Consider the following 7,835-nt stretch of genomic DNA (forward strand, 5'->3'; position numbering starts at 1 on the left):
CCTTGGTCTTAGTATCAAATGTGAGCTTTATACACTTTATCTCCTTTAGTTCCCTGAGGTAATAATTAGCCATGTTTTAGAGATGAGGAAATTGAGAGTCTCTAGGTTTAGTAACTGGGGCTATATTTAACTATAAGTCAACCCAGGTCATACTGACTCCAAAGCACATATTAATATTACCCTGCCTTGAGATTCCACAAAAGTAGGCCTTCTTACAACTCAATTTTTCGTTCCATACATATTCTGCTTTACTATCCCTAAGACGTATAGTTTTTTGACACTTGAAAATCTCAGAAGTCAGGCTGCATCTTATAACTGAGGGGGTCTCAGCCCTGCTCCTGCCCAAGTGGCAGTCCTAATGCAGGAGTAGCTGTCTGTACACATGACCTGTGCACACTTTCTGACATTCTGGGAGTGTGAACGGTCTACTGTACCTGCACATGGTTTCAGACCACAAGCAATTTAAGGACATGGAAATCCTACGTGTTGAGAAACATGATCTTTTTTCTATGTTTAACACTGTTGCTTCCTTTAACCATTCCTAATGGGGTTTTCCTAACACACCATGCCCAGTTTATTTCATGTCTTTGTTCCATTTCTTTCGTCTGTCTAGAATGTTCTTTCCTCATTCTCTTCCTGGTTTGTTCTCCTGCAAGACTCAGAGTTCAAGAGTCAGATTCAAGAGTTACCTTCGCACTGGGCACAGTGGCTCATGAGCTTGAATCCAGGAGTTTGAGACCACCCTGGGCAATATAATGAGACCTTGTCTTTACAAACTTTTTTTTTCTTTTTTTTTTTTTGAGACAGGGTCTCGCTCTGTCTCCCAGGTTGGAGCGCAGCGGTGCAATCATGGCTCACTGTGGCTTCAACCCCGCTGTGCTCAAGCAATCCTCCTATCTCAGCCTCTAAAGTAGCTGGGATCACAGGTGCATGTCACCACACTCAGCTAATTTTTAAAATTTTTAGTAGAGACAAGGTCTCATAATGTTGCCCAGGCTGCTCTCAAACTCCTAGACTCAAGCAATCTGCCCACCTCAGCCTCCCAAAGTGCTGGGGTTACAGGTGGGAGACATCGCGCCTGGCCCCCCAAAAATTAACAATTAGCTGAGTGTGGTGCTGTGAGCCTGTAGTCCCACTTACTGGGGAGGCTGATGTGGGAGGATTTCTTGAGCCCTCAAGGCAGAGGCTACAGTGAGTTGAGATTGTGCCACTGCACTACAGCTTGGGTGACAGAGTGAGACTTTGTCTCAAACAAAACAAAACAGTCACCTTCTCAGTAAAGCAGTCACAGAGCACTTAACTAACACATGTTTCTCCCCTCTCAGTCTCCACTATCACACTTGCAGCTCTTAGAGAGGGGGCCTCAGCCATCGCTATGCCCCTGAACATATAGAACCTGCATGGGTACCGCTGTGGACCCTCATAAAGGCGTCGTCCTACATATCCCAATCCCTCTCTCGTTTGTGCCCCACCCACTGGTTGAGCTTGCATGTCATGGACGGAGCCCCCTTCTTCCTGTTGGCCTTGCAGTGTGCGCTGCAGTGTGCCACTGCCCTGTCCTGTCTGGGATCTGTATGTGATGAACTGGTGTGCTTCTGTTTCTTCATGGGCTCCGTGGAACTGCCCCTTCTGTGTCTCCCCTGACTTCTCTCTTGCTTAGGGCTCTCCTAGAGAGCCGCCATCTTGGTGGGAATAAACTGCGCACAGGTCAGACAAGAGCCAAAAGGGACCTGCCAATATCAACAGGTGTTCTGTGAAACGGACGCCTGGCCATGGGTCACACATTTAAACATTAGGCTGTCTGCCAGGATAAAGAGGTACCCCATGAAAGACTCACTGTAAACATCCATGATGAAGTTCCCTGGAGTGCCTCAAGGGTAGGACTAAAGTTTGTGGCCACTCTCCTGAAAGAGACCACAAGACCAAACTAGAGTAAAACACAGCACCTACTGGCCAGGGTGTTGACAGTGAAGGGGGCAAACGCACCGCTGAAGAATGGCCTAAGGCTGAGAGTCCTGAAGGAAGAAGCACACTTCAAAGGGGAGCCGATTTGTGTCCCCCAGAATACATGTACTGAAGTCCTACTGAGAAGGTGACCTTATTTGGAAGTGAAGCCATTACGGATATAATTAATTAAGTTAGGATAAGGTCATGTGGGAACAGGGTGTGCCCCTAGTCCAGTATGACTCGTGTCCCTTATGGAAGAAGGAAATGTGGACACAGACATGCACACAGGGAGAAGAACACCTTGGGCAGATAAAGGCAGTGATCAGGATGTTTCTACAAGCCAAGCAATGCCAAAGTTTGCCCCAAGGCCCCAGAAGCAGGAGCAGAGTCTCTCTCCCAGCCCTCTGAAGGAACTAATGCTGCCCATACCGCCTCCATAGTCATGCGGCCTCCAGAATGGGAAGATTACATTTTTGTTGCTTAAGCCACCCAGTCCATGGTACTTTGTTACACCAGCCCTACGAAACGATTGCAGGAGCCTCCTTCCTCAAAACTGCTGGTCAGGCCTCACTGGGAAGGTGTAACTGTTGCCCGATGGATGACAGATTAGTTTCCTGAACTGGCCCAGGTCAGAACTGGTCCAAGTTACAGGGCTGAGCTGGCAGGAAACAGCCACTGACTCTCTCAGGCTGGCAGAGGAAGCCTCCAAAAGCCTCCTGCAGGTACCCGTGGGCTGTGGCTGGTGGGCAGGAAAGGGCAACGTGGAACTCACTAAGAACTGTAGGGTGCCACTCAGGCTTGGTTGGGGGAGTACGGGTGGATGCCCACCTCCCATGTCACTGGTAGCTGTGCAGGAGGAGCAATGAGAAAGCAAAGGAAGCGTGCTGGGTGCTAGGAAGAGAAGCCCCTTCCTCCTGCATTGGTTCGCCCAGTGCCCTGTATGCACACGCAAAGGAGAAACTCACAGTGCTCAATGTCAGGGTGGAGTAAGCGACAAACAGTCCATTTGGAGCAGAGGGGTAACAAATTTGTAGCCAGCTCACCCCTTCTTCCCTTCAATGTATTTAAAGAATATAAAATAGAATGTACGATTTTGAGAAGGATTTGTTTCCACCAAGGAAGTGGTCAAACAAGGGCTGGGGGGCCACATGGCAAAACTGTTCTCCACGGGGTTTCTTAAGATTTTTTTTGGTGCCACGAGCTTCTTTGACTCTCTGGTGAAGCCTGTGTGTCTTTTCTCAAAATAATGTTTTTAATATGCATAATCTAAAATACATAGAATTAACAAAGAAACCAACGACATCAAAACAAAGTAATATAAATATTTTTAAAAAAAAATTTGTGGCCAGGTGCTGTGGCTCACACCTGTAATCTCAGCAATTTGGGAAGCCACGGCAGGAGGATCACTTGAGGCCAGGAGTTTAAGACTGTCCTTAACACCATCGCAAGACCCCATCTCTACAAAATTTTTTTTTTTTAATTAGCCAGGCATGATGTACACACCTGTAGTCCTAGCTGCTTGGGAGGCTGAGATGGGAAGATCACTTCAGCCCAGGAGTCTGAGGCTGCAGTGAGCTATGATTATGCCACTGTACTCCAGCCTGGGTGACAGAGCGAGACCCTGTCTCAAAAAGCAAAATGAAACAAAACAAAACAAACAAAAAGCAAAACCAAATTTGTGATATAGTTTGATGATTAATTCTATGTGTGAAATTTATGGCATCATGGAGAGCCCAGAAAGCTGGCTAAACATGATTTCTGGGTATATCTGTCAGGGTGTTTCCAGATGAGGTTAGAATTGAATGGTAGCCTCAGTAAAGCATTGTGGATGGGCATCAGCCAATCTGTTGAGGGACTGAATACAACAAAAAGTTGGAGGAAAAGGGAATTTGCTTGCTGTGCCTGACTGTTGAGCACAGACATCCGACTTCACCCCTCAGTGGAAACTTGACACCATTGGTCCTCTGGATCTCAGAACTGTACCACCAGGCTCCCCAGGTCTCGAGCTTGAAGATGGCAGATGGTGGGACTTCTTGACCTCTATGATTGTGATAGACAATACCTTATTTTATTTATACACAGACACAGACGCACACACACAAATACACACACATATATATATGTGTACAAGATAAAATTCCTAAGAAGGAAAGTAGCTTAAAGTTTAGACAGGGTTTCATTTTAATATTAAAGCATTTTGCGTGGTTTTTTTTTTTTAAAGTGGAGTCCTTATTTAATGGGAGGAATGGGCTCTCCTGCCTCCCTGCTTCCACAGCCCCGGGATAGACTTCACAGCCTATGGAATCATCACACCACACTGTCATTACCGCCTATGTCGATAGTCCCTTTCCTAGAATGAGCTTCCAGGGAGCAAGAATTGGCATGCTGCATCATTTCTACCCCACCAACCAGCGCAGCACCACCTCCGTGCCGGGGCTCCAGAGGTATTTGTTGGATGAAGATGACACAACAAGAAAGTATGTCAGCACCTTTTTTTTTTTTTCCCCTTTTTTCATGAGGCTACCCTAAGGGAGAGTGGAATTGAGCAAAAAAGGAATGTGCAACCTGGGGACTTTAGGTCTGTGCTCCAGCCTGTGCCTGCCAGCCTTGGCCACTCTGCCCTAACTTCCAGTTCTGCCTTCTGGGATGTTGCTTTACATAAGCAGGATAGGGCAGGAATATATATATTACACATATATATGCACATACATATATGTAATTATGTAATAGTTACGTATTATATAATATATAAATATGTATTATTATAATATAAATGTTGTATCATATGTTATATATTATATTATATCATATATATAATTATAATATATAATTATATATGATGTAATAGATAAAATAATTACTATATAATTAATTAATATATATTATTATATTTACATTGTATATATTATAGATGCACACATGCATATAAAATATAAAATAGAACTATATTATAGGTAATATAAAATATAACTATATTATAGATATATAGTTAATATAAAATATAACTATATTATAGGTAATATAATTATACATAACTTAAAAGTTTTATATACATATAAAAATGTGTGTATATATGCATGTATGTATATATTATATATACAATGTGTGTATATGTGCATATATATGTATATACTATATATACATCTGTATATCTAATATACATATATACATATAGATATATTATACATACATATATCATACATTATATACATAATACAATATATAATACATATAATACATGCATATATAATATACATATATAATACATGCATATAATATAATAAACATATATTATATATACAGATGTATATATGCATACATATGTATATAATATACATATATAATATATACAGATGTATATAATATATCTGTATATATTATATATGTATATTATATACATACATTAATACACATCTATATGTATATGTATATTATACAAACATGTGTGTCGTATGTATATTACATATACATATGTATACATTATATATGCATACATATGTATATGTTATATATGTATGCGTATATACACACATATTGTATATATAACATGCATATATATGCAATATGCATATATATCCACACATATTGTTCTGCCTCCTCTGGAGAGCTCTAATACACAAGTGCTTCTTTATTAATGCACTGAAAACCAAGATCTAGCAGTAGATTCAATAGCTACATCTCTTCTAAGTAGTGATGAGTACAAATAACATCACGGACTATTTGTAGCCACTCTGAAGTGATATGAAAATATCTGTGTTTTGGACACTTCCGCTTCCGGTTTATTGATTTATTTATTTTTGAGACAGAGTCTCACTCTGTTGCTCAGGTTGGAGTGCCATAGCGTGATCTCAGCTCACTGCAGACTCTGCCTCCTGGGTTCAAACAATCCTCCCGCCTCAACCTCCCAAGTAGTTGGGTAGCTGGGATTACAGGCGTGAACCATCACACTCAGCTATTTTTTTGTATTTGAGTACAGAGGGGGTTTCGCCATGTTGGCCAGGCTGGTCTTGAACTCCTAGCCTCAAGCCATCTGCCTGCCTCGGCCTCCCATAGTGCTGAGATGACAGGTGTGAGCCACCATGCCCAGTCCATTTTCAGTTCTTTATTCCAGAAGTTGCTGGCTGAGGTAGCGTGTGAGTGAGTGTGCTCTCTGTGGGAGTCCACCATGGCATACCGTGGCCAGGGCCAGAAAGTGCAGAAAGTTGTGGTGTAGCCCATCAACCTCATCTTCAGATGCTTACAAAATAGATCCTGGATTCAGGTGTGGGTCTATGAGCAAGTGAATATGTGGACAGGAAGATTTATCATTGGTTTTGATGAGTGTAAGAACCTTGTATTAGATGATGCAGAAGAGATTCATTCTAAAACAAAGTCAAGAAAATAACTGGGTCGGATTATGCTAAAAGGAGATACTATTATTCTGCTACAAAGTGTCTCCAACTAGAAATGATCAATGAAGTGAGAAACTGTTGAGAAGGATACACTTTGTTTTTTAGATGTCCTTTGTCCAATATGAACATTTATTCGCATTGTTTTGATTACCCTTATGTCATTACAAGATGATAATAAATGCTGTAGGATTGTTTGAATTAAAGAAAGAAAGGAAAGAAAGAGAAAGAGAAAGAAAGAAAGAGAGGGGGAGGGAGGGAGAAAGGAAAAAAAGAAAGAAAGAAAGAAAGAAAGAAAGAAAGAAAGAAAGAAAGAAAGAAAGAAAGAAGGAAAGGAAGAAAGGAAGGGAAAGAAAAGAGGAAAGAAAGGAAAGAAAGAAAGAAAAGAAAGAAATAAGAAAGAAAAAGAAAGAAAGAACAAAAAGAAAGAAAGAAGGGAACAAAGGAGGAAAGAAAGAAAGAAAATATCTGTGGTTTGTATGGGTGATGTCACAGATAGTGCTAATACTGGCAATTGTTGCTTACATTCAGAATTGAAGAAAATGCTAAATTTCAGTCAGAAGTTAGTGGGAAGGAAAAAAAAAAAGATAAAATTCTTCTATTCACATTTGTGGACCCCTGAGTTAAGAATCCCTGCGCAAGAGGCAGTTCCAGCACTAGCACTGAAGTTGATCAAGATTTCACCACATATCAGGCAGGTATTTTTGAGGTTCACACCAGGAAAACTAATTATCTAAACACAAGTGTCAGCCATGTCCTTTATATGCATCAAATATTGTTCTGGAAGCTTTAGGTGCCTCTCTGGATGACCCACTGAAAGGCCTCTCCTACTCCTCTTGTCTCTCCCCTGCCATAATTGCTGCCTCCTGCATGAGGAAGCAAACAAAACACAAATGCATGTGGTCTGAAATGTGAGGAAGAGGAAAGTTCCTGGCTTCACAATGCTTGCTCACATGAAAGCACAATCATGTACTTCATAATTCTTGGTGGGAGGGTCGTGTGGTTCTGCCCACGCCTTCGCCAACTGAGTCAGTCAAAGAGGAAATGCTTGTGTGTTTGCATGGGTGGTGCTGGGCAGGAAAACTGACCCACTGACCACTGGTGAGGATAAAGACATGACTGACTTCCTTCACTGTGTTGCACAGCTTGCAAAGCAATGTCCCAGAAGGCAGAACTAGAAGTTAGGGCAGAGTGGCCAAGGCTGGCAGGCACAGGCTGGAGCACAGACCTAAAGTCCCCAGGCTGAACATTCCTTTTTTGCTCAATTCCATTCTCCCTTGGGGTAGCCTCATGAAATAAGGAAAAAAAAAAAGGTGCTGACATACTTTCTTGTTGTGTCCTCTTCATCCAACAAATACCTGTGGAGCCCTGGCATGGCGGAGGTGCTGCCCTGGTTGGTGGGGTCGAAATGATGCAGCATGCCAATTCTTGCTCCCTGGGAGCTCAGTCCAGAGAGGAGAACATCGACGTGGGCACTAATGACAGTGTGGTGTGATGACT

General features: G+C 42.1%; 1 pseudogene; it reads left to right on the forward strand.

Moving 5' to 3' along the window:
- The first annotated feature begins 6,112 nt into the window (after positions 1-6,112).
- LOC117098042 lies at positions 6,113-6,400 on the forward strand (annotated as a pseudogene).
- Positions 6,401-7,835: the final 1,435 nt, after the last annotated feature.

The sequence above is a fragment of the Trachypithecus francoisi genome, unplaced genomic scaffold (genome assembly GCF_009764315.1).
Source record: "Trachypithecus francoisi isolate TF-2019V2 unplaced genomic scaffold, Tfra_2.0 Lachesis_group15, whole genome shotgun sequence".
NCBI classification, from domain to species: domain Eukaryota; kingdom Metazoa; phylum Chordata; class Mammalia; order Primates; family Cercopithecidae; genus Trachypithecus; species Trachypithecus francoisi.